The sequence below is a fragment of the Rhinatrema bivittatum genome, chromosome 6 (assembly GCF_901001135.1).
Source record: "Rhinatrema bivittatum chromosome 6, aRhiBiv1.1, whole genome shotgun sequence".
Classification (NCBI taxonomy): Eukaryota; Metazoa; Chordata; class Amphibia; order Gymnophiona; family Rhinatrematidae; genus Rhinatrema; species Rhinatrema bivittatum.
Genome location: NC_042620.1, coordinates 2,804,871 through 2,832,841, shown reverse-complemented (window position 1 = coordinate 2,832,841; position 27,971 = coordinate 2,804,871). Strand labels below are relative to the sequence as shown.

The 27,971-nt window shown below is 42.8% G+C and overlaps 1 protein-coding gene across 3 annotated transcripts in view; it reads left to right on the top strand.

Moving 5' to 3' along the window:
- Window positions 1-5,738: 5,738 nt before the first annotated feature.
- Window positions 5,739-27,971, top strand: part of ZFAND2B (zinc finger AN1-type containing 2B) — a 139,680-nt gene continuing 117,447 nt past the window's right edge. The window contains exon 1 of one of the 3 annotated variants that reach the window (XM_029604977.1): window positions 5,739-5,990. The gene's annotated coding sequence lies outside the window, so the exon portion shown is untranslated. Of the gene's footprint in view, window positions 5,991-6,053; window positions 6,158-27,971 lie in introns of those variants that run through there. The other 2 variants (XM_029604978.1, XM_029604981.1) reach the window with 2 other exon arrangements.

Here is a 27,971-nt window from a genome sequence, read left to right as displayed (position 1 = left end):
GGTAATGATTCAGATGGACTGAATCAAATCACGGTGAACCTAGAAGATGTGGTAGGCCTGATTGACAAACTGAAGAGTAGTAAATCACCTGGACCGGATGGTATACACCCCAGAGTTCTGAAGGAACTAAAAAATGAAATTTCAGACCTATTAGTAAAAATTTGTAACTTATCATTAAAATCATCCATTGTACCTGAAGACTGGAGGATAGCAAATGTAACCCCAATATTTAAAAAGGGCTCCAGGGGCGATCCGGGAAACTACAGACCGGTTAGCCTGACTTCAGTGCCAGGAAAAATAGTGGAAAGTGTTCTAAACATCAAAATCACAGAACATATAGAAAGACATGGTTTAATGGAACAAAGTCAGCATGGCTTTACCCAGGGCAAGTCTTGCCTCACAAATCTGCTTCACTTTTTTGAAGGAGTTAATAAACATGTGGATAAAGGTGAACCGGTAGATATAGTATACTTGGATTTTCAGAAGGCGTTTGACAAAGTTCCTCATGAGAGGCTTCTAGGAAAAGTAAAAAGTCATGGGATAGGTGGCGATGTCCTTTCGTGGATTGCAAACTGGCTAAAAGACAGGAAACAGAGAGTAGGATTAAATGGGCAATTTTCTCAGTGGAAGGGAGTGGACAGTGGAGTGCCTCAGGGATCTGTATTGGGACCCTTACTGTTCAATATATTTATAAATGATCTGGAAAGAAATACGACGAGTGAGATAATCAAATTTGCAGATGACACAAAATTGTGCAGAGTAGTTAAATCACAAGCAGATTGTGATAAATTGCAGGAAGACCTTGTGAGACTGGAAAATTGGGCATCCAAATGGCAGATGAAATTTAATGTGGAAAAGTGCAAGGTGATGCATATAGGGAAAAATAACCCATGCTATAATTACACGATGTTGGGTTCCATATTAGGTGCTACAACCCAAGAAAGAGATCTAGGTGTCATAGTGGATAACACATTGAAATCGTCGGTTCAGTGTGCTGCGGCAGTCAAAAAAGCAAACAGAATGTTGGGAATTATTAGAAAAGGAATGATGAATAAAACGGAAAATGTCATAATGCCTCTGTATCGCTCCATGGTGAGACCGCACCTTGAATACTGTGTACAATTCTGGTCGCCGCATCTCAAAAAAGATATAATTGCGATGGAGAAGGTACAGAGAAGGGCTACCAAAATGATAAGGGGAATGGAACAACTCCCCTATGAGGAAAGACTAAAGAGATTAGGACTTTTCAGCTTGGAGAAGAGACGACTGAGGGGGGATATGATAGAGGTGTTTAAAATCATGAGAGGTCTAGAACGGGTAGATGTGAATCGGTTATTTACTCTTTCAGATAGTAGAAGGACTAGGGGACACTCCATGAAGTTAGCATGGGGCACATTTAAAACTAATCGGAGAAAGTTCTTTTTTACTCAACGCACAATTAAACTCTGGAATTTGTTGCCAGAGAATGTGGTTCGTGCAGGTAGTATAGCTGTGTTTAAAAAAGGATTGGATAAGTTCTTGGAGGAGAAGTCCATTACCTGCTATTAGGTTCACTTAGAGAATAGCCACTGCCATTAGCAATGGTTACATGGAATAGACTTAGTTTTTGGGTACTTGCCAGGTTCTTATGGCCTGGATTGGCCACTGTTGGAAACAGGATGCTGGGCTTGATGGACCCTTGGTCTGACCCAGTATGGCATTTTCTTATGTTCTTATGTTCTTATGTTCTCTCATACAACCATTCAGACACACAGTCTCTCACTGGCATATGCTGACTCTCACACACACAGGCTCTCTTTCACTCTCACATGCTGTCTTGCTCAAGCACAGGCTCTGTCACATGCGCTCTCTCATAAACACAGAGGCTCTCACGTGCTTTCTCTGCAAACATTCAGGTCTTCACTCCCACACACAGTCTCTCAACTCATCTCATACACGCACACTCTACAGACCCTCAGCCTCTCTCTCACCTCTGGGCCTCTTCTTTACGGGTCGCCACAGGATGGGCTCTGCAGCGGCCCTGGTCTTCTTGGGCCGCGCTCCTCCTCCTTCCTGCCTGCGTGGCTCCGGCAAAATTTTTCTTCCGGGCCGTGCGGGCAGGAAGGAGGAGAAGCACCTGCACGTTTAGACGCGACCTTTTTCTTCGGGCCGTGGTGACATGAGCTCCACCACGGCCCTGCTGATCTTCTTGCTGTGTGTATCCGGCACACAGCACAGCAGTAGTTCACCGCTCAACCGCCAGTGGGATGAGGTCCACCAGCGGCGGCTCGGCGCCCCCTAATGCTGTGCTTCCACCGGCCCTGGGCAGCATCCACCCCACAAAGTGTGCTCTGAGTCGCCGCAGAGCAGAGTTCACTGTCCTGTTTCGTGCTGGTCTGTGGTGGTGCTGTGGACCGGCAAAAAAACCCCAACGGCCCGGTCCTGGTCTGCGGACCGGTGGTTGGGGACCCTTGCATTAGATGATTGAGGGGTTAAAGGGGCACTTAGAGAAGATAAGGCCATCACGGAAAGATTAAATGATTTCTTTGCTTTGGTGTTTACTGAAGAGGATGTTGGGGAGGTACCCGAACTGGAGAAGGTTTTCATGGGTAATGATTCAGATGGACTGAATCAAATCACGGTGAACCTAGAAGATGTGGTAGGCCTGATTGACAAACTGAAGAGTAGTAAATCACCCGGACCGGATGGTATACACCCCAGAGTTCTGAAGGAACTAAAAAATGAAATTTCAGACCTATTATTAAAAATTTGTGACCTATCATTAAAATGATCCATTGTACCTGAAGACTGGAGGATAGCAAATGTAAGCCCAATATTTAAAAAGGGCTCCAGGGGCGATCCGGAAACTACAGACCGGTTAGCCTGACTTCAGTGCCAGGAAAAATAGTGGAAAGTGTTCTAAACATCAAAATCACAGAACATATAGAAAGACCATGGTTTAATGGAACAAAGTCAGCATGGCTTTACCCAGGGCAAGTCTTGCCTCACAAATCTGCTTCATTTTTTTGAAGGAGTTAATAAACATGTGGATAAAGGTGAACTGGTAGATGTAGTATACTTGGATTTTCAGAAGGTGTTTGACAAAGTTCCTCATGAGAGGCTTCTAGGAAAAGTAAAACGTCATGGGATAGGTGGCGATGTCCTTTCGTGGATTGCAAACTGGCGAAAAGACAGGAAACAGAGAGTAGGATTAAATGGGCAATTTTCTCAGTGGAAGGGAGTGAACAGTGGAGTGCCTCAGGGATCTGTATTGGGACCCTTACTTTTCAATATATTTATAAATGATCTGGAAAGAAATACGATGAGTGAGATAATCAAATTTGCAGATGACACAAAATTGTTCAGAGTAGTTAAATCACAAGTAGATTGTGATAAATTGCAGGAAGACCTTGTGAGACTGGAAGATTGGGCATCCAAATGGCAGATGAAATTTAATGTGGATAAGTGCAAGGTGATGCATATAGGGAAAAATAACCCATGCTATAATTACACAATGTTGGGTTCCATATTAGGTGCTACTACCCAAGAAAGAGATCTAGGTGTCATAGTGGATAACACATTGAAATCGTCGGCTCAGTGTGCTGCGGCAGTCAAAAAAGCAAACAGAATGTTGGGAATTATTAGGAAGGGAATGGTGAATAAAACAGAAAATGTCATAATGCCTCTGTATCGCTCCATGGTGAGACCCCACCTTGAATAATGTGTACAATTCTTAGTCCTGGGGGAATTCTGCGGTGCTGCGGAGAGCAGAATTTGTGCAGAATTTCCCCCCCGTGCAGAACTGCCAAATTCTGCACAGAAAATAGCAGAGGAGATGCCGTGAACGGAGCGTGCGAAGGCCTGTGTGTGCTGTGGGACGTGCTCTGCTCGCAGCGAAGATGAAGGCCTGGGCGCGCCATTCGCAGCAAAAATGGAAGGCCCCTGTGTGCAGTGAACGGATTGTGCTCCGCTCACGGCGAAGATAAAGACCACAGTGAGAGAGAATGTATGTGTGTGTGCCCGACAGGAGAGGGAGAGGGTATGTGGGGGAGGGGAGGGTGAGAGCAGGGAGAGGGGTGTGAGCGAGAGCATGGGAGGTATGAGAGCGGTGGGGATGCTTGAGTGTGGGCTTCAGAAAGAGGGAGCCTATATGAGGAGATTGTGAAGGAGTGTGTGTGTGTGTGAGAGATTGGGAGCTCGTGTGTATGAAAAAGGTATAGTGTGTATGTGAGGGTGATAGCCTGTGTGAAGGGATTGTGTATGTGTGAGACAGAGCTTGTGTGAAGGGGTGCGTGAGAGAGAGACATAGGTAGCCCGTGTGAGATGTATGTGTGAGAGAGAAAGGGAGCTTGTGTGGATGTGTATGCAAGGGAGAGGGACCCTGTATGAGGGGATGTGTCTGTGTATGAGAGACTGAGGGACCCTGTATGAGGGGATGTGTGTGTGAGAGAGTGAGGAAGCCTGTGTGTGTGTGTGAGAGAGAGAGTGAGGGAGCCTGTATGAGGGTGTATATATGTGTATTAGAGAGAGGGAGCATGTGTGTGAGATGGAGGGACAGAGGAGCCTGTGTGAGGGGAGGTACTGAGAAGGGGGTCAAATTCTGGGACTGGCGATAAAGTGGAAGGGGTTGAGCCTAGAGGTGGAGGGGAGAGATACTGACATTTGGAGAAGTTGGGGCCTGAGAGGGCAAAGTGGCCAGGGGAGTAAGGAGAGCGAGTGGAAGGGACACTCTTACAGTGAGTTTCTAGGGAAATTCTGATTAAAATATTTAAAATTCTGCATCTTTAAGTAATAACTTTTTCTGTATTAATTTAAAATGTAATTACTTAAAGACTGTCATGTAAATTCTTTTATTTTGACAAATATAAAGTTTGCAGAATTTTAAATTTTTTTGAACAGAATTCTCCCAGGAGTCTGGTCCCCGCATCTCAAAAAAGATATAATTGTGATGGAGAAGGTACAGAGAAGGGCAACCAAAATGATAAAGGGGATGGAACAGCTCCCCTATGAGGAAAGGCTAAAGAGGTTAGGACTTTTCAGCTTGGAGAAGAGACGACTGAGGGGGGATATGATAGAGGTGTTTAAAATCATGAGAGGTCTAGAACAGGTAGATGTGAATCGGTTATTTACTCTTTCGTATAATAGAAAGACTAGGGGGCACTCCATGAAGTTAGCATGGGGCACATTTAAAACTAATCGGAGAAAGTTCTTTTTTACTCAACGCACAATTAAACTCTGGAATTTGTTGCCAGAGGATGTGGTTAGTGCAGTTAGTATAGCTGTGTTTAAAAAAGGTTTGGATAAGCTCTTGGAGGAGAAGTCCATTAACTGCTATTATGTAGTTTGGCCACTTGATGGAGCCTTGATCTTGGGGAAGTCGCTTTACCCTGGTTGCCTCAGGTACAAAATTAATTGTAAAACCCTTTGGGGATAGGGAAATACCCACAATAACAGAATGTAATCCGCTTCCACGTGCCAAAAAGCAGAATGTAAAGAAAAATAAAGCTAAAATAAAGATCTTACGCTCCTGTAGCAGAGCGAGTTCCTGCACAAAGCTGAGCTGCACTACACACGTACACTAACCTGCTACTACCAACGGCCCCTCTCCCTCCGCCCACCGTCTGACGCCACCAAATTCTCACGTGACGCTCTTCCATGCTCTCTATGGCGACGTAATATGGAGCAGGATGGGCGGGTTCCTCGCCCTACCGTGCATCAGCGTGCCAGCGACGTGCTGTGTCGTTGCGTGCGTCTGCACGTTACCTGTCCTGCGCAGAGGCTCGCGGTGGCACAGGAGGAAGGAGAGACGGTGGCTCGCGCAGTCTTTACTACAGAGGCACGAGAAGGAGAAAGTAAACCTTTACCTATTACGTCGAGACTGAAGCAGATTTGTGAATAGAAAACTGAGTTGTAAATGAATGTGCTTAATTAAAAAATGAAATTGTAGACATAACTACTGGAACTCGCTAGCTTCTCATTCCAGCCCTCTGTGGTACCTGAGGATGGCCAAGGTAATGCCCATTTTTAAAAAGGGTTCCACAGTGGCTATGCAAAAGCTCTGCATGCATATAGAGCTCATGCATATTCATTATTGAAATCCTGAAAACTAGACTTGATTGCAGCTCTCAAGGACCAAGTTTGGGGATCACTGGACTGTCAGCTTTGCAAATGGCGAAAGGTAAATAGTGGAATGCCTCAGAGGTCTGTGCTGCAACCAGTAGTTTTTAATATATTTATGAATGATGTAGAAAAGGGAATGATGAATAAGGCGATTAACTCAAAATTATTTAAAGATCTTACATTATTTTATTTTAAGGAGGTTTTTTTAACAGACATTCATCAAGAGATATACTGGTTTACATATAACATGGGTAATATGGAAAAGAATAATAATTATAACAGGGGTGTGAGGAACTGGGAGTAAAATGTGAGACAGAGGAGGAAAGGCAGGAGAGCTGGAGGATCAAGGCTGGTAAATGGAGTAGTTACCAGTGGACTTTAATAAAAGTGTAAGATAGAGATAACAGAACTTTGTACATCTAGGCTAGTGTATTAAACTTAATACATCTAGGATAGCGAGTTAACCTTAGTTATAAAGCATCACAGAACTTGCAGTTTCAAATAAAAGAGTGTCAAAAGGGGCTTGGTGAGGGTTATTGGTAAGCTTGCCTGAATAGCCAAGTTTTAAGTTTGTTTGTTTTTTTTAAATTTCTGCGTGCACTGTTCAAGTCTGAGGTCAGGGGGCATTGCATTCCAAGCATATGGATAAGGCATGATCTTTAGTGGAGTTGAGGTGTATGTGTTTGGGGGTGGGTGTGTGGAGGGTACCTTTGTATGTAGATCTGGTTGGTCCAGCACTCAACAGAACTCACAAGCATAATCCTCCTCCTTTATGCTCTCCTGATGTACCCTCCTTTTCTTCCCCTCCCTGCTCACTCACTTGATCCGTTAAGTTCTCTGAAAATGTTCTCCGCAATATTCTGTTATTCAGCTACTAAGAAAAATATGTTGATTGTTCACAAAACCCTACTGTTCCCAACTACTATGTTAACTCCATTTGATTGTAAGATAATTGCATATGTTGGATGATAATTGCAGATTTGTAAACCATTATGATGGCTCTACCGAATAACGGTATATAAAACCCTACAAATAAATAAATAATGTATGAAGTCTTTCATCCAGTGCATGTTCTGATTGTGCAGGGTTTTGTGATTCAAAGTAAGGATTTTGTAAGATCTTTGAGAATAGGGGTGATGTGGTCAAACTTGCAGGACTTGGTGAGTATCCTGGCAGTGGCATTTTGAAGCAGTTGAAGGGGTTTAATTGTGGCTTTAGGTAGACCATATTAGGTTCCATATTAGGTGCTACAACCCAAGAAAGAGATCTAGGTGTCATAGTGGATAACACATTGAAATCGTCGGTACAGTGTGCTGCGGCAGTCAAAAAAGCAAATAGAATGTAGGGATTTATTAGAAAGGGAATGGTGAATAAAACGGAAAATGTCATAATGCCTCTGTATCGCTCTATGGTGAGACCGCACCTTGAATACTGTGTACAGTTCTGGTCGCCGCATCTCAAAAAAGATATAATTGCGATGGAGAAGGTACAGAGAAGGGCTACCAAAATGATAAGGGGGAATGGAACAACTCCCCTATGAGGAAAGACTAAAGAGGTTAGGACTTTTCAGCTTGGAGAAGAGATGACTGAGGGGGGATATGATAGTGGTGTTTAAAATCATGAGAGGTCTAGAACGGGTAGATGTGAATCGGTTATTTACTCTTTCGGATAGTAGAAAGACTAGGGGGCACAATTAAACTCTGGAATTTGTTGCCAGAGGATGTGGTTAGTGCAGTTAGTATAGCTGTCTTTAAAAAAGGATTGGATAAGTTCTTGGAGGAGAAGTCCATTGCCTGCTATTAAGTTCACTTAGAGAATAGCCACTGCCATTAGCAATGGTTACATGGAATAGACTTAGTTTTTGGGTACTTGCCAGGTTCTTATGGCCTGGATTGGCCACTGTTGGAAACAGGATGCTGGGCTTGATGGACCCTTGGTCTGACCTAGTATGGCATTTTCTTATGTTCTTATGAGAAGGGAATTACAGTAGTCAATTTTGGATAGAATGCTGGCTTGAAGAACTGTATGGAAATCATTGAGGTGCAGTAAAGGTCTGAGTTTTTTTAGGGTGTTGAGTTTAAAGTAGCAGCTTTTCATGGTTTGGCCAATTAATTTTTGAAGATTGAGGTGATTATCAATTATGATTCCTAGGTCTCATGCATGTAATGAGAGGGATAGGTTTTGGGGGTAGGAGTTGGCAGGGAGATGCGGTGGTGAGATAATGAGTAATTCAGTTTTGGAGGAATTAAGGGCTAGGTTGAGGGAGGTGAGGAGTTTATTTATAGAAGAACATGCGTTTTCCCATCTTTCGAGGGTGGAGGTGAGAGAGTCTGTGAAAGAGATGAGAACTTGCATGTCGTCCGCATATATGAAGTGGGTGAGTTTGAGGTCAGAGAGTAGGTGACATAAGGGGAGAAGGTATATATTGAAGAGGGTGGAGGACAGTGAAGGTACTTGGGGGACTCCTCTTTGGAGGTGTATTGGTTTGGATTCATGGTTATCAATTTTGACTTTGTAGAGTCTATTGGTGAGGTACGATTTGAACCATAGTAAAGGGGTGCCAGAGATACCTATTTCACTGAGACGTTTTAGAAGAATGTTGTGATTAACTGTGTCATAAGCTGCGGATATATCAAGAAGGGCAAGGAGTTAGGAGTGACCTTTGTCGAAACCTCTTAGAATGGTGTCAGAAAGAGAGAGTAGGAGAGTTTCAGTGTTGTAGAGTTTTCGGAAACCGAATTGAAAGTGGGAGAGGATGTTATGTTTTTCAAGATGGTCAGAGCGTTGATAACAATTTTTTCGAGTACTTTAGAGAGGAAGGGAAGGTTGGAAATGGGTCTGAAGTTGGTGGGGTCGTTGGGATCAAGATTGGGTTGATTACAAAGTTGATTACAAGTTGAATATGGGGAATTGTAAGAAGACCTTGTGAGACCGGGCAATTTTGCATATTAAACAATCTGCCATTTAGACACACAAGTGCAAAGTGATGCATATAAAGGAAAATAATCCAAACTGTAAATGCATGATACTGAGTTCCGGTGAGGCCATCACCACCCAGGAAAAGGCTTTTGTCTACAATGACTGCAATGTATTGAAATGTGTGGTGATGGTCAAAAAAGAAAATAGAATGTTAATTTTTATTAGGAAAGGAATGGAAAATAAAACGAAGCCTATCAAAATGCCTCTGTATTGATCCATGGAGCAACCACACTTTGAGCATTGTGTGCATTTTTTAACATAAGAACATGCTATACTGAGTCAGACCAAGGGTCCATCAAGCCCAGTATCCTGTTTCCAACAGAGGCCAATCCAGGCCACAAGTACCTGACAGGATCCCAAGGGATAGATAGATTCCAAGCTACTTATCCCAAGAATAAACAGTGGATTTCTGCAACTCTACCTTAATAATGGTTAATAGACGTTTCCTCCAGGAACTTGTCCAAACCTTTTTTTTAAATGCAGCTACACCAATAGCTTTCACCACATTCTCTGGCAACAAATTCCTGAGCTTAATTATGCATTGAATAAAAAAATAAATATTCTCCTATTTGTCTTACATGTATTAGTAATTTCATAGCATGTCCCCTGGTCTTTGTATGTTTTGAATGAATAAACAACTGATTGATTAATGTTTACTGTCTCTTCCACTTATTATTTTATAGACCTCTATCATATCTCCCCTCAGCTGTCTCTTCTCCAAGCTGAACAGCCCTAACCTCTTCATCCTTTCCTCATAGGGGAGCTGTTCCATCCCCTTTATCATTTTGGTTGCCCTTCTCTGTACCTTTTCTAATTCTGCTATATCTTTTTTGAGATGTGGTGTCCAGAACTGCACATAGTACTTCAGATGAAGTCGCACCATTGAACAAATCAGAGGCATTATGATATTCTCTGTTTTAGTCTCCATTCCTATCCTCTTGCAATTTCTCCCAATTCTCTTGTGATTTAACTTCTAAATAATTTTGTGTCATCAGCAAGTTTGATCACTTCACTTGTTCCCATTTCCAGGTAATTTATAAATATATTAAAAGGCAGTGGTCCCAGAACAGATCCCTGGGGCCTCCACTATTCACCTTTTTCCATTGGGAAAATTTACCATTTAGCCCAACTCTCTGTTTTCTATCTTTTAATCAGTTGGCAATCCATAATAGGACACTGCTCCCTATCCTATGACTTTTTAATTTCCTAAGAAGTGTCTCATGAGGGACTTTGTCAAATTCTTTCTCGAAATCCAGGTAGATTATATCAACTGGCTCACCTTTATCCACGTGTTTATTTATGCCCACAAAGAAATGTACAAATTTGTGAGGCAAGACTTCCCTTGGCTAAATCCATGTTGCTTTGTCCCATTAAACTATGCTTATCTATATGTTCAGCAGATTTGTTCTTTATGATAGTTTCTACCATTTTGCTTGGCACAGATGTTAAACTCACTGATCTGTAGTTTCCTGGATCATCCCTTGATCCCTTTTTAAAAATTGGCATTACATTGGCAACCTTCTAGTCTTCAGGTACCATAGATGATGCTATTGATAGTTTACAAATTTCCAATAGCAGGTCCATAGTTTCATGTCTCAGTTCTTTCAGTACTCTGATGAATACTATCTGCTCCAGGTTATTTGTTACTTACCGTATTTTTCGTTCCATAAGACGCACTTTTTTTTCCCCAAAAGTGGGGGGGAAAATGTCTGTGCGTCTTATGGAGCGAATATAGAAAAAATTAACTATAACCCCCCACCCTCTTGCCCCCCCCCCCCCCCAAGACTTGCCAAAAGTCCCTGGTGGTCCAGCGGGGCTCCGGAAGCGATCTCCTACTCTTGGGCCAATGGCGCCAGTGGACCTTTGTCCTTACTATATCACAGGGGCTATCAGTGCCATTGGTCGGCCCCTGTCACATGGTAGGAGCAATGGACAGCCCACGCCAAGATAAGGAATTTCAGCTGGTAGTGGATTGCTGGGGCCTTCCATTCCTTAGACCTGCTGGTGACTTCTTGCAATGTGAAGGTTCCTCGGTTCTTCAGTCATAGAAGAGATCCGTGGTCACTGGATATCGATGCACTCTGCAGGTCTTTCCGGAAGATATGCTGCTTTATGCCTTTCCCCTGTGGCCCCTTCCCAGAGACTCAAGTTCATTGGGGCATGGATGGACTGTGGAGGAGAAAACATTCCTTCTGTCAGATCAGGTATCCTGTCTTTGAACATTGGCCTGAGCAATCATGGCTGTCTTCAGGCACATGGTGGCAGCAGTGTCTAGTATGTAGTCCCCTAGCTGCACCTAAACATGAGGGTTTGCCGCTGGGGGACTCTATCCAGACGGATCAGCTGCTCCAGCACTTGTTGCACTCAGTGAAGGCTACTGAAGAAAGGCCATTTCTCCTCTGGTGGCTAGATCCACAGGTTCTGGGGAGAAGTATTCCTCTTCAAACTCTACCTCATCAGGTAAAGCTGGAGTGTGGTGCAAACACAAGCCCCTTCTGATCTCAGAGCATCTGGAGAGTGATGGAATGTCTTTTTCAGATAGACCTCTTGGCATTACGAGCCATTTGCCATGCATATCAAGACCTATAAGAGAAGCGTACAAAGGTACCCTGCAAGTTCCCCCAACAAAAGCCACGCGACGATCATCCACCAAAGAATGAGCATTCTCTACAGCGGGTCCAACTATCTGGAACAATATGCCCACTGACCTCAGACTAGAACCTTGCCTTCGAACTTTCCGAAAAAAACTTAAGACCTGGCTCTTCCTCCAGGCCTTCCCCTAACTTTCTAAGCCATTAATTGTCAACCGGACAGGACTCTGCTTTACCGGCTAACGCCCCGCCATGTTTAGACATTATAATTAAGCCGCCATTTCTTTTGTTTCATTGCCTTTTCTAGTTCTCTTCAGTTACACTGTCCTTTACCTCTGACTAGCCTAGCCTCCAAGTTATCTACCCTTGTTATATGTAACTTCCGCTTCTAGTGAATTGTTCTTGTTTAAGTTATACCCTTTGTTACATGTAAACCGATCTGATATGAAATTTTTCATGAAGGTCGGTATAGAAAAGTGTTAAATAAATAAAAATAAATGTTGGGAAGAATAGTTCACAGGATTGACGGCCACTGGTCTGTTGCCCCTGGTGGCACTGGATTGGTCCAGATGACCATGGTATGTAGATCTGCAAAGACTCCTGGTAGACACACCCTCCTTCGTCTTCCACCACACAAGGATCTGTTGCAGCAGGAACCTGTCCTTCATGAAGATCCAACTCTGTTTTGTCTTGCAGTTTGGCCCTTGAGAGGGCTCGCTGGTTGAAGCGTGGCTATTCTTCTGTGGTGATTGCCACCTTGCTCCGTGCTCAAAAATTCTCCACTTCCTTAGCTTATGTGTGGGTTTGGAGAGTGTTTGGGGCCTGGTGCGAGGATTGAGGAGTTCTTCCTCCATTCACTTAAGATTCCGCTTATCTTGGAATTTTTATAGGATCACTTAAAGACTTGGCCCTTAATTCCTTCAAGGTTCAAGTTGAGGCTCTTGCCTGTTTCAGAGACCTGGTGAATGATGTTTGCTTGTCTCATCCTGATGTGGCCCGTTTTTCAAAGGGAGAGAAACATCTTCAGCCTCTCTTGAGGGTTACCAGTTCCATTGTGGAGTCTTAACCTGGTGTTGGATTTCTTGGTGGGCCCTACGTTTCAACTGCTGCAAAGTCTTTCCTTGTGGTTGTTGAGCTTGAAGACTGTGTTCCTGGAGATGATATGTTCTGCACTTGGAATTTACAAGCTGCAGGCCTTGTTAAGAGCCATTCCTTTGGGTGACTCCTGCAGCGATACAACAGCTTAGTGTTCCCTCCTTTTTGCTTAAGGTGGTTTTGGATTTTCACTTAAATTAGTCCATGTCCTTGCTGTTCTTGGATAAGGACAGGGATGCAGAGGAGTATTGCCTCTTGCCGTCCCTTAGATGTCAAAAGATTTGTCGTGCGGCAGTATCTGGAGGCTTCTTAACCTTTCCGGAAGACTGATCACCTGTTTGTCCTTCATGGTGGAAGGAAGCAGGGCTAACCAGCTACACAGGCTACAATAGCTCGTTGGATTAAGGAGGTAGTCACGACCGCATATGTGGAGGCTGAAAAGCCGTTGCCTACTCTGGTTAAGGCTCATTCTACTAGGGCTCAGGCAATGTCATGGGCGGAGGTTAGATTGTTGCCTGCCATCAACATTTGCCAAGCTGCGACATGGTCCTCCTTACACACTTTCTCCAGATTTTATCGTCTGGATGTGCAGGCCCTGGAGGATGCAGCCATTGCATGTGTGGTGTTGACTGGACCTCAGACAGCCTTCCACCCTATTCAGGAGTAACTTTGGTACCTCCCACTGGTCCTGAGTCCATCTGTCTAATTGCTAGGAAAGGAGAAATTACTACTTACCTGAATTTCATTTTCCTTAGTTTAGAAACATAGAAATGATGGCAGAAGAAGACCAAGTGGCCCATCCAGTTTGCCCAGCAAGCTTTCATACTTATTTTTCTCATACTTACCTGTTACTCTGACCGCTGAGGTCAGGGCCTTTATTGGTAACTTTTTGGTTCTAATTTCCTTCCATCCCCACCTTTGTTGTAGAGAGCAGTGCTGGAGCTGCATCAATATGAAGTATCCAGCCTGATTGGTTAGGGGTAGTAACCGCCGCAATAAGCAAGCTACTCCCACGCTTATTTGTTTACCCAGCCTGTGCAATTAAGAACATAAGAAGAACATAAGAAAATGCCATACTGGGTCAGACCAAGGGTCCATCAAGCCCAGCATCCTGTTTCCAACAGTGGCCAATCCAGGCCATAAGAACCTGGCAAGTGCCCAAAAACTAAGTCTATTCCATGTAACCATTGCTAATGGCAGTGGCTATTCTCTAAGTGAACTTAATAGCAGGTAATGGACTTCTCCTCCAAGAACTTATCCAATCCTTTTTTAAACACAGCTATACTAACTGCACGAACCACATTCTCTGGCAACAAATTCCAGAATTTAATTGTGCGTTGAGTAAAAAAGAACTTTCTCCGATTAGTTTTAAATGTGCCCCATGCTAACTTCATGGAGTGTCCCCTAGTCTTTCTACTCTCCGAAAGAGTAAATAACCGATTCACATCTACCTGTTCTAGACCTCTCATGATTTTAAACACCTCTATCATATCCCCCCTCAGTCGTCTCTTCTCCAAGCTGAAAAGTCCTAACCTCTTTAGTCTTTCCTCATAGGGGAGTTGTTCCATTCCCCTTATCATTTTGGTAGCCCTTCTCTGTACCTTCTCCATCGCAATTATATCTTTTTTGAGATGCGGCGACCAGAATTGTACACTGTATTCAAGGTGCGGTCTCACCATGGAGCGATACAGAGGCATTATGACATTTTCTGTTTTATTCATCATTCCTTTTCTAATAATTCCCAACATTCTGTTTGCTTTTTTGACTGCCGCAGCACACTGAACCAACGATTTCAATGTGTTATCCACTATGACACCTAGATCTCTTTCTTGGGTTGTAGCACCTAATATGGAACCCAACATCGTGTAATTATAGCATGGGTTATTTTTCCCTATATGCATCACCTTGCACTTATCCACATTAAATTTCATCTGCCATTTGGATGCCCAATTTTCCAGTCTCACAAGGTCTTCCTGCAATTTATCACAATCTGCTTGTGATTTAACTACTCTGAACAATTTTGTGTCATCTGCAAATTTGATTATCTCACTCGTCGTATTTCTTTCCAGATCATTTATAAATATATTGAACAGTAAGGGTCCCAATACAGATCCCTGAGGCACTCCACTGTCCACTCCCTTCCACTGAGAAAATTGCCCATTTAATCCTCCTTGTTGGTTGTTTTCTGAATATTTATTTATTTATTCAACGCTTTTATATACCGACATTAGTGGGAAACATCATACTGGTTTACATCCGAACTAAAAGGTGGAAAGTACATAAAACAGGTAATGGGGAGGGGCAAACAAAAGAGAGAGGCCGAGAAGTAGCCGGAAACAGAGCAAAGAGGAATATAATGCAAATATTATATCAAATCCACCGACATCGCCCTCATTAACCAACTACCAACACAGACTTACGATTTTTTCTCTATCCCAAGACAAAAAAAAGAGGGGGTATCTTCTTAGCTGCCAAAAAATCCCTAAGGTTCACACACTACCCTATCAACACAGCTACCAAACTAGAACTAGGATTGTTCAAATCAGAACATCTCCAAATCCTTCTAGTCTATGCCCCTCCAGGCCTGCTAGAGTCCGACGCCTCCCCTATTCTCGAAACCATAACTTTGCACCTAAATCTTGACTCCCCTGCTATAATCCTGGGTGACTTCAACTTACATGTTGACAAAATCCCCCTTTCAACAAACTGTGAAGCCTTCCTCACCGCAGTGTCAGCGATGGGTTTCAAACAACAAATCAACAAACCCACTCACAAAGCAGGCCACATACTCGATCTCTTCTTTACAAACTCCGGTATTTCTCAAACAAAACAACCAGATTGTAAACAAGTCCCATGGTCAGACCACTCTCTAATCTCCACCAGCTTTTCTCTACCACGACCAGACTCCAATCTCGACTCAAGACCTTCTTTCCTATACAGAAAACCTTGCACCTCGGAACACCTCAGCAAACTCCTAGCCCCAGATCTACCACTCATCGATGTTTCTACACCCAACTCTGCACTCCAATCCTGGTCCAAAATAACAAAATCAGTAGCAAACACTCTTTGCCCCCTGACAACCAAAAAACAGACTTCAAATGCATCCAAAAGACAACCCTGGTTTAATGATGAACTGCGTAATCTCAAACACCTACTTCGGCAGAAAGAAAGAAAATGGCGCAAAGCCCCTTCACCGGCCTCACTCTCCGATTACAAACGCACACTCCACCTATACAAGAGCATTACTCTGAAAACCATAAGATACTACTATGCCCTTAAGGTTCACCACCTCATCTTTGACTCAAAAGCTCTATTCGCCTTCGTTTCCAGTCTCACTAAACCTATCACTCCAGATATCCCACCCGAACTATCTCAGACTTAAGCAGACGAACTGTCTCTTCATTTCAACAAAAAAATCTCTGACCTCCTCAATCAGCTGATACCAAACACTAGCTCTCCTGATAACACATATCTTCTCCCAAACAAAGACATTCAGCTCAACGCATTCGAACCCATCACAATCACAGAGATATAATCGGTGCTGAAGATAATGAAACCTTCATCACACCTTTTTGATCAAATCCCTTCCAAAATGCTTCTTCTCATCCCTGATACTAAATCAAAAACCCTAGCCGAAATCATAAACTGTTCCCTGTCCCAGGGTATCTACCCAGATGACCTAAAAACAGCCTCAATCAAACCCCTCCTAAAAAAACCGAATCTAAATGCATGTGATCCCAACAACTTCCGCCCTATTTCCAACCTCCCATTCATAGCCAAAATTATGGAAAAATTGGTGAACACTCAACTATCCAACTACTTGGAGGACCACAGTATTCTGTCTCCAAACCAATATGGTTTTCGCAAAGCCGCAAGCACCGAAACGCTACTCCTCTCACTCACGGACTTCCTCCTCTCCGGAATTGATAAAGGCCAAGCATTTTTACTAATCCTCCTTGGCTTCTCGGCGGCCTTTGACACCGTCAACCATTTCCTCCTTCTAAAACAGCTGGCAAACATAGGAGTGACAGGTGCAACACTAACTTGGTTCAAAACCTTCCTGGAAAACAGAGGATATAGAGTCAAAATTCACAATATAGAATCCCAATATCACCCTTCCAACCGAGGGGTGCCGCAAGGTTCATCGCTTTCACCCACACTCTTTAATGTCTACCTGCTACCGCTATGTCAACTACTCACAAAATTAAGCCTGAAACACTTCCTCTTCGCAGACGACGTACAGATTGTGATCCCTATAAAAGAATCAATCTCGAAAACAATGGAATACTGGGATAGTTGCTTATTAGAAATCAAACATCTCCTCACCAGCCTAAACCTAGTCCTCAATGCTTCGAAAACGGAATACCTGCTCATATCACCGGAAAACAGCAACACACATTCAAAGCCACCAGCCCTCCTTCAAACCGCTCACGTAAGAGACCTAGGAGCCATCTTAGACAACCGTCTTAACCTCAAACCATTCATTAACCAAACCACCAAATATTGCTTCCACAAATTACATATTCTGAAAAGAATAAAGCCACTTTTCCACGCTCAGGACTTTAGAACAATCTTGCAAGCAATAATCTTCTCCAAACTAGATTATTGCAACTCACTACTACTAGGCCTCCCAGCTTCTTATACCAAGCCTCTACAAATGGTACAGAACACAGCAGCCAGAATCCTTACAAACTCCAGGAAAATCGACCACATCTCCCCTATTCTCAAAGACCTTCATTGGTTACCGATCCACTACAGAATCATGTACAAATCCATCACTATCATCTACAAGGCCATCCACCAACACACTCAACTCGACCTACAAATCCCATTTAAAAAACACATATCCGCCAGACCCATCAGGGAATACTACAAAGAATCACTTCAGGTTCCACATGCCAAAACCTACCAACATAAATCCTTCAGTCTCAGAGCTTTCTCTTCAGCAGGTCCAACTCTATGGAACTCTATCCCACCTGATTTGAGACAAGAACCATGCACTCTAACATTTAGGAAAAGACTAAAAACTTGGCTTTTCAAAAAAGCATTCCCAGACCTTGATTAAATCCTCATTTTTGATTGAATTATTCATTTTTAAATATTAAATATTTAAAATGATTAAATATTCATTTTTGCTAAACAATTATATTAATTGATGCAATTGACTGAAATGTAAATATTTCTTTGTTCAATTTCTCCCCCTTTCCAGATCCTAGTTAATTTTCCCTGTTTTATTGTAACTTTCTCACATCCATAATATTGTTTTCTGTATTTGAAGTTTGAATTGGGAATATTGTTTACTATGTTACTCTCTACCTTACACACATTGTTAATTGTAAACCGGGTTGATGTGATTCTAGTCATGAAACTCGGTATAACAAAATAATAAATAAAAATAAAATAAATAACAAGCAATGTACTGCAAGTAACATAGAAACATAGAAACATAGAAATGACGGCAGAAGAAGACCAAATGGCCCATCCAGTCTGCCCAGCAAGCTTCACACATTTTTTCTCTCATACTTATCTGTTTCTTTTAGCTCTTGGTTCTATTTCCCTTCCTCCCCCACCATTAATGTAGAGAGCAGTGATGGAGCTGCATCCAAGTGAAATATCTAGCTTGATTAGTTAGGTTTAGTAGGGGTAGTAACCGCCGCAATAAGCAAGCTACACCCATGCTTATTTGTTTTAACCCAGACTATGTTATACAGCCCTTATTGGTTGTTTTTCTTCTCCCCTGCCGTTCAAGCAGAGAGCTATGCTGGATGTGTGTGAAGTATCAGTCTTCTCCCCTGCCATTGAAGCAGAGAGCTATGCTGGATATGCATCGAAAGTGAAGTATCAGGCACATTTGGTTTGGGGTAGTAACCGCCGTAACAAGCCAGCTACTCCCCGCTTTGTGAGTGTGAATCCTTTTTTCTTCTCCCCTGCCGTTGAAGCTATGCTGGAGAAGCGTGAAGTATCAGTTTTTCTTTTCCCCTGCCGTTGAAGAAGAGCGCTATGCTGGATATGCGTGAAGTATCAGTTTTTCTTCTCCCCTGCCGTTGGAGCAGAGAGCTATGCTGGATGTGCATCGAAAGTGAAGTATCAGGCACATTTGGTTTGGGGTAGTAACCGCCGTAACAAGCCAGCTACTCCCGGCTTTGTGAGTGCAAATCCTTTTTTCCACATTTCCTCTTGCTGTTGAAGCTTAGAGTGATGTTGGAGTCACAGTAACCATGTGTATGTTTATTGAATAAGGGTATTGTGTCCAGGCAGTAGCCATCATTCTGGCGAGTCACCCACTCTTCATTGGCGGCCTCTTGACTTTATGGATCCACAGTGTTTATCCCACGCCCCTTTGAAGTCCTTCACAGTTCTGGTCTTCACCACTTCCTCCGGAAGGGCATTCCAGGCATCCACAAGATCAGGTCAAAAGGAGGTTAGCAAAAGGATGAGGGTGGTAAGTATCTAATCTGGGTAAGCCTGCTTAAAGAGCCATGTCTTTAATTTCTTTTTGAATTTGGTGGGACAGGGTTCAAGTCGAAGAAAGGTGGGAAGTGAGTTCCATCGCGTGGGGCCAGCAAAGGAGATGGCACGATCCCTTGTGGAGGAGAGATGTGCCTTTTTAAGAGAGGGTACCTGGAGGGTTCCTTTATTGTTTGCTTTGGTGGGTCGGTTAAAGCGTGTGAGGCAGAAGGGTTCGTCAAGCCAGTTGGAGTTGTGACAGTAGATGGATTTATGAATGATGGAGAGTGTTTTATAGAGGATGGGGAGCCATTGGAGGCCTTTAAGGATAGGAGTGATGTGGGCTGATTTCTGGGCATTTGTGATGGCCTTCGCTACTGCGTTCTGCAGCATTTGAAGCGGTTTTATGGCGAAGTAGGGAAGCCCTAGCAGGAGGGAGTTGCAATAATCCAATTTGGAGGAGAGGGTGGCCTGAATGACCATGCGGAAGTCATGAGGGTGGAGTTAGGGGTTTTAGTTTTTTTAGGACATTGAGCTTGTAGAAGCCCTCCTTGAGAGTAGAATTAATATGTTTCTTTAAACTCAGTTGCTGATCAAGGAGGACTCCGAGGTCTCTTACAAAAGGCTGAGTGGATATGGCACTATAGGCAGGATCAATGGTAATCGAAGGTCTAGGGGTTTGTTGTTGGGATATAAGGAGCAGTTCAGTTTTGGTGGGGTTTAAGGCAAGGTGGAGGTTTGTGAGTAAATTGTTGATGGACGCAAGGCATGTGTCCCAGAGCTACAGTGCATCAGAATGATGATTTGGACGTCGTCAGCATAGAAGTAGAACTTAAGGCCGAGGTCCGATAGGAGATGACAGAGGGGTGTAAGATAGATGTTAAATAGGGTGGAGGAGAGGGAGGAACCCTGTGGGACACCTTGGGACAGAGAGTAAAGTGTATTTTTATTTATTTATTTAAAAGTTTTTTTATATACCGCACATGGGGTCACTTACGTGTCCGTCTAGGCGGTTTACAATTTACATACACAATAAAAACAATTTGAACATAAGACACAATAAAACAAAATAATTCTTTCTTTACAAGTATCAAGCAGATATGGATAATTCAGAGTAAACATTTAAATGGTGGTACTGAGATTGTATGCATCATTAAATAGAAAGGTTTTAACCGTCTTTTTGAATTCATTTCGATTAGATGTCATTCGGATACTGTCTGGTATAGAGTTCCACAAGGAAGGACCAAAAACTGAGAAAGCTCTGTTTCTTGTTAGGGCTAAGCTGGTAGATCTGACTGATGGAATTTCCAGTAAACATTTGTCTGTGGAACGGAGTTGTCTTGTTGGTTTATATATGTGTAGCATAGAGCAGAGCCATATAGAATTAGGGTTATAAAGTAGGTTGTGGATAGTGGTTAAGATTTTGTATTTTATGCGGTGAGTAATGGGAAGCCAGTGTAAATGTTGGAGTACTGGGGAGATATGTTCTCTTTTAGGAAGGTTGAAAATCAGTCTAGCAGTAGCATTCTGAATAAGCTGAAGTGGGCGTAAAGATGATAGTGGGAGTCCAATGTATAGTGCATTACAATAATCCAGATTTGATAATATTAAAGCTTGTGTTACGGTTCGGAAGTCTGATGACAGCAGAAGTGGCTTTAGCTTTTTTAACATGTGTAGATTCTGCATTACCTATTTTGACAGAGAACTTTCTGTTGGATAAATAGGATTTGAACCACAGGAGAGCTAAGCCTGAGATGCCTATTTCCATCAGACAGGTGAGGAGGAGGTTGTGATTGATTGTGTCAAATGCAGCGGAAATATCCAGTAGGGGCCAGAAGGTAGCAATGACATTGATCCATACCTCTGAGGTGGTCAGAGAGGAGGTGAGTAAGAGTTTCTGTGAGGTGCTTGCGAAAACCAAACTGGGATGGGTGGAGGATCTTGTTGTTTTCAAGATAATCCGTAAGTTGGGAATTAACTGTCTTTTCCATAATTTTAGAGATAAAGGGAAGGTTTGAGATGGGTCGGAAGTTCAAAGGGTCATTTGAGTCTAACGATGGTCTTTTGAGAAAGGGTTTTTAACCACTGCTTGTTTGAGTGTGTCTGGGACTATGCCAGAGGAGAGCGAGGAGTTAATGATATTAGCTAGAGGTTTGGCGATGGTGTTGGGAATAGAAATGAGGGTTTTTGTGGGGAAGGTGTCTATGGGGCGGCTGGCAGGTTTGATTTTTTTTTAAGAATTGATTCAATTTCCTTGGCAGAGGTTAGGTCGAGGGAGTCAAGGATGGCAGTATTTGGGTCAGGGCAAGAGTGGGTGGAGTGTGAGGAGTTTGGGAATCTGAGGAATATGTTAGCAATTTTCCTATGGAAGTACAGAGCTAGCTATTCACATTCACCGAATCTGAACTAGGCCTCGGAAAGGCCTCTCAGCAGCAACACCACCTGACCCGCAGCAAAGTCAGCCCCCTGACAGGAGAGGAGGGGCCGGGTGAGTGGATTTTAAATTAACACTCACCCCGGGTGCACCCCCAAACACCAGGGGACCATTAATCAGCCTTTCCCCACCTACCAGCTCTTGGGGACTCCTCCATCGCTGCCGGGATCCTCTCGCACCGTGCCGATGCCAAAACTCCGCAGGGGTTTCCCCATACGCGCTTCACTCTCCCGACTGCCTCCACCAGCTCCGAGGGAGACTATCGAGGGGACCCCCACCCGAACGCGATAACAGCCAGCATCACCGAATCTGAACTAGGCCTCGGAAAGGCCTCTCAGCAGCAACACCACCTGACCCGCAGCAAAGCCAGCCCCCTGACAGGAGAGGAGGGGCCGGGTGAGTGGATTTTAAATTAACACTTTCCCCGCGCGCCGTGCTGAAGGAGCGCGGCCAAAGGAGCAAGCCCCTTTGTGCGCCCCTTCGTGCAGCCCATTCGACGTAGCTTACAAAGCTTCCCCTATCATCTCCTACCTTCACCCCCTCCCAATTCAAAAAAAAAAAAAGCATTCAAAACCACCACCTTCAAACAAACTACCCACTCCCCTCCCAAACACTCACTCAACACACAAGTTACACACAACCAAACCACTCAACAAATTAAAACAACCAACAAACAAAAATAATGCAAATATCCAACTCTCAAACTACCTACTACTCTCTTTCATACTCATCAATACCCGCTCAATTATTTAAAAAATTCCTATAATCAATGACCTACTCTTCGACTCCAAACCTGATTTCATCGCAATAACTGAAACCTGGCTCAAAAAAACTGACACCGTTCTAATCAACCAACTTTCCAACCCAGAATATACCATCTCCTCAATTCCCAGAAAAAACAAAAAAGGAGGTGGCTTAATGCTCATCTCAAAAAAATACCTTCAACGCAAACTACGTCCTTCAAACATCTCTCCACCTTTTGAAATTGCACTATTCGACTCACCGAAACTACAAATCTGCCTCACCTACTGTCCTCCTGGAACCCTCGACAAAAACTGCTCCCCTTTCATAGAATTTATCATGAATAATATTTCTCTCAACAAACCCATCATAATCCTTGGAGACTTCAACATTCACTTCAACTCTCCATCGAAATCTAAAACCTGCCAAACTATCTCTGATGCCCTCTCTACTCTAAATCTAAACCAAATAATCCAATCACCATCTCATAAAGCTGGACACACTATTGACCTCATCTTCATCAACACTGATTTCTGGCAATCAAACTCTGTTCGAACCACTGAAATTCCCTGGTCTGACCACCATCTGATTCAAGCAAAATTAACCCTTAATTCCAGCTTCAAACCAGCCAACACCATTCCTAACAACTTCTCCTACCGTCCACCATTCAACACTGATCTTCTACAAAAAACTCTACAAATAGAACTAAACAACATAAACCTAGAGGACTCTGAATCTGCAACTACATCTTGGTTAAATATCACAAAAAACGTAGCAGACTCAATCAACCCCATCATTACAAAAACCAAACACAATACCAAACACAATAACCAATGGTATAATGAAAACATCAGAATTGCCAAACGCCTTCTCAGGAAAAAAGAAAGAGAATGGAGAAAAAATAAAAATGCAACAACCCTTAACAACTATCGGAATAAATTATCTGAATACAAAAATATCATCAACAATGCAAAAAAAGAATTCTTCTCCAGCAAAATCTCCAAATTTCATCATAACCCCAGAATGTTATTCACAATAGTTCAAAAACTTACCAAAACAAACCAAAAATCTACTTGCACCAAACACAAAAGTGATGACTTTGCTGATTTCTTCAATCAAAAAATAGCACATCTAATTCAAACCAACACAACTGAAGACAACCAAATCACCAAACTTAACGTCAATCTAACATCTTCATGGTCAAACTTTGAGATCACTTCTACACTTGAAATTCAATCGATTATAAACAGAATGAACCCCGCAAACCACCCATTAGACAGCATCCCAATTACAACCCTCAAAAATATTGAACCCACCATTTCAAAAACCATCACAAAAATTGTCAACCTATCCCTAACTGAAGGTAACTACCCCAAATGCCTCAAATCTGCCATCATCAAACCTATTCTAAAAAAGAACAACCTTGATCCAGAAATCCTTACCAACTACCGCCCAATATCAAACCTTTCATTCCTTGCCAAAACCATCGAAAAAATCGTACATACTCAACTGGATGACTATCTCGAATCAAACAAAATCCTACCCCCATCACAATATGGATTTAGAAAAAATCTTAACATCTCTCCTCATTTCACTAAATGACATCATCTTACGAGGCTTTGACAAAGGAGAAAAATTCTTCTTCATACTCCTTGACCTCTCAGCTGCCTTCGACACAGTAAACCACAAGATACTGTTAGAACGACTTTCACAAATTGGATTAACAGGCACCACACTACAATGGTTCTCCTCTTATCTATCTAACCGAACCTACCAAGTAATAACCAACAACAACCCATCAAAAATGATCAACCTCAACACTGGCGTCCCCCAAGGATCTGCATATACCTTCTCCCCCTCTGCCAACTTCTCCAAAAAACCAAAATAACACATTTCCTATATGCTGATGACATACAACTTTTGATCCCCATAAAAAAATCAACTGAAGACACCTACAGAAAAACATCATATCTACTAATCTCTATCAAACATCTCCTAAACTCCCTAAAACTCATTATCAATTTTGACAAAACCGAAATTATATTGATGGACAAAAAACAGAACCCTGCTCCACCACCCCTGATAATTCCTGACAAACACATGACAGCTATAATCCCTACATCCCACTCCAGGAACCTCGGTATCATCATCGACAAAGACTTGTCGTTTAAGAACCACATATCAAACAAAACCAAAGAAGGTTACCACAGACTCCTAACCCTAAGACATTTAAAACCATTTCTCAACACCGATGATTTCAGAACTGTACTTCAAATACTTATCTTCTCCACCTTCAACTATTGTAACTCCCTTCTAATAGGTATACCCTTCTCATCCCTCAAACCACTACAAATACTTCAAAACTCTGCTGCTAGAGTCTTAACTGGAAAAAAAAGAAATGACCATATTACGCCTATCTTGCCATCTCTTCACTGGCTCCCCATCCCTGCACGAATCGCCTACAAATCCATGACTATCATCCATAAAGTCCTTAACAAAGATCATCAAGGTCTTAAAACCCTTAACATAACTCCTCAAAACTCTTCAAGAAACCTACGATCCAGCAATTCAAACCTCTTATCAATCCCCACTGTCAAAGATGCTCATCTAACAACAACAAGAGAGAGAGCCTTCTCCATCGCCTCCCCTAATCTTTGGAACACTCTACCTGAAGACCTAAGATCTCAACACAATTTAAAAAGCTTCAAAAAAGACCTAAAAACCTTACTGTTTCGCAAATTCTTCTTGGATCCACAATCATCTACACAGACCAACTCTCAAATGAACTCATAACCTTAATTCTCAACCTAACTAACCTCCCTCCACAATCAACCTTATATCTGCAGAGACTTACTTGGTTATGTTTATTATTATTGTAATTACAACATGTTATGATATCTCAAAACCTCTTTGTTAAAATTTATTCACCTTGTAAACCGTTATGATGGCTTTCCGAATAACTGTATATAAAACTCTTCAAATAAATAAATAAATAAATTTAGCTGAAGCTTCATTGTCCGGGATGGGGGGCAGGGCAGACTTGGTGAGGTCAGCAACGTAAGAAAAAAGGGCCTTGGGATTGTACATGTACTCCTGCCCCCCCTTTGTATCGACCCCCCCCCCCCCCTCATCCCTCCCCAGTTACTTAGTTATTTGTTCTGTTACTGCGTTTTACGTTATACACCGTTCTCTGTAAAGGCTATGCCTATATACTTTCTGTTGTAAGTTACTTGTGAACCGGCACGATGTGCAAACGGTTGCTGGTATATAAAATTAAATAAATAAAATAAAATAAATACTCGTGTATTTTGGACGCATAAAAATCGCATTTAGGTTTGAGCGTGGAGAGTCTGTAGTGGTGAAGGGCAGATTTGTAGCTGGAGGCGTGTTGCGGTGAAGGGTCTTTACGCCATATTCTCTCTCTCTGTCTAAGATTGTTTTTCAATATTTTCAATACTTCCGACCCATCTCAAACCTCCCTTTCATCACCAAGATAATGGAAAGAGTCAATTCGCAGCTCACGGACTACCTAGAAAACCACAATATTCTTCACACTTCACAATTCGGTTTCCGAAAACACTTCAACACGGAATCCCTCCTCCTCACCCTTTCGGACCACCTCCTTATAGGAATGGACCAGGGCCGTAGCTACCTCCTCGCCCTCCTAGACATATCCGTGGCCTTTGACACCATATGTCACAACCACCTCCTTGCTCGCCTTGAAGTCATCGGTATCTCTGGCCTTGCGCTATCATGGCTCAAATCCTACTTAACTAATAGAACATTCTCAGTCAAAATTGATAACACAATTTCCACCCCTCTCCCCCTGGAACAAGGAGTCCCACAAGGCTCCTCCCTCTCCTCCACCTTCTTCAACATCTATCTAACACCCCTATGCCATCTACTCTCCGACCTCAAACTTAAATTCATTCTTTACGCTGATGATGTCCAAATCATCAACCCCATCCACTCCTCCATCTCCGATGCTCTAAAGCATTGGGAAACCTGCCTTACATCCATAAATTCCTTGCTTACCCACCTCCACCTTGCCCTGAATACTAATAAAACTGAACTCCTCCTCATATCCTCAAACTCTCCCCCCAAACCCCCCTATCCATAGACCCGGCCTGCAAGTTTATCACAGATCAACCTTTCGTAAGAGATCTGGGAGTCCTACTTGACCAACAGTTAAACATGGAAAAATGTGTGAGCTCCATACTCAAGGATGGTTTCTTCAAACTTAATGTCTTAAAAAAACTCAAGCCCCTATTACACACTCAAGATTTCCGCACAGTGATCCAAACCTCCCTTCTCCAAACTTGATTATTGTAATTCACTCCTCTTAGGTCTCCCCTACTCTACAGTAAAACCTCTGCAAATGTTGCAAAATGCAACTGCCAGAATCATCTGCAACGCACGTAAAACAGACCACATCACCCCCATTCTCAAGGACCTCCACTGGCTCCCTATCCCTTCCAGAATAATCTACAAAATACTAACCACCATACACAAATCCATGCATTCTCACAATTCCCACTGGCTAGATATACCTTTCAGCCCCGTGCAGATACTAGACACCCAAGAACAGTCCACAAAGGAACCTTGCATGTACCTTCTCTAAAACTAGCACGTCTCTCCTCAACCAGAGACCGTGCCTTATCTATTGCAGTCCCTACACGTTGGAATTCCTTGCCCACAGTGCTCCGCCTAGAAACTTGCCCAATCAAATTCAAAAAGAAACTTAAAACATGGCTGTTTCAACAGGCCTATCCGGATTAGCTCTTCTCCTCTCTCACCCCCCTATGTCTTGCCTCCGACACCCCTTAGCTGAACGTATCATCCCCTTATCCCCTACTTAGTCCGTGCTAAGTGCCATCTCTTCCTGTTAAGACGATACATTGTTACTTCTATATTTTTATCTCTTGCAGTTATACTTTTGTATTGTTACTTCTGCAGTTTGATCTGTTCTTCCAGTGCTTTGCTGTGTTGTCCCTTCCCCATCTCCTTGTTATGATGTACTTTCACTCCTATTGTTAAAATGTAAACCGACATGATGTTTTTTTACTAATGCCGGTATAAAAAAGTTTATAAATAAATAAATATTTTTAGATCAGCAGTGTACCATGGTTGCAGGTTTTTAGAGGATGACCGCAACTCACGTCTTGAGATAGGACATAGTTTATTAGCGATGTCAAGTGTGAGGATGCTTAGGCAAATATTTAATCTTAATAAAAAATCTAATCTACATATTTGCCTAAACAGCTTTTTTAGATAGCCTACCCTCCTGCTTTACTGGTAAGTGTGAGGTTGCTCCAGGAGGCCAGGGCTGCGTCAGGGTTGGTGCAGTCAAGTTCGGGTAGGGCATTGGATAATGCTGAAGTTAGGTCCTCACTGGTGCAGGGTTTTCTGAATACAATAGTTGTGCTTTGTGCCGGGTTACGTGTGGTTGGGGCATTTATGGAAAGTAGTGTTTCAATGAGGAAGTGGTCTGACCAGGGAACCGGAGGTGCAAGTGGGTATGTTAGGAGAGTGAATAGATGGATTAATGAAGATGAGGTCCAAGGAGTGCCCAGCTTTGTGGGTAG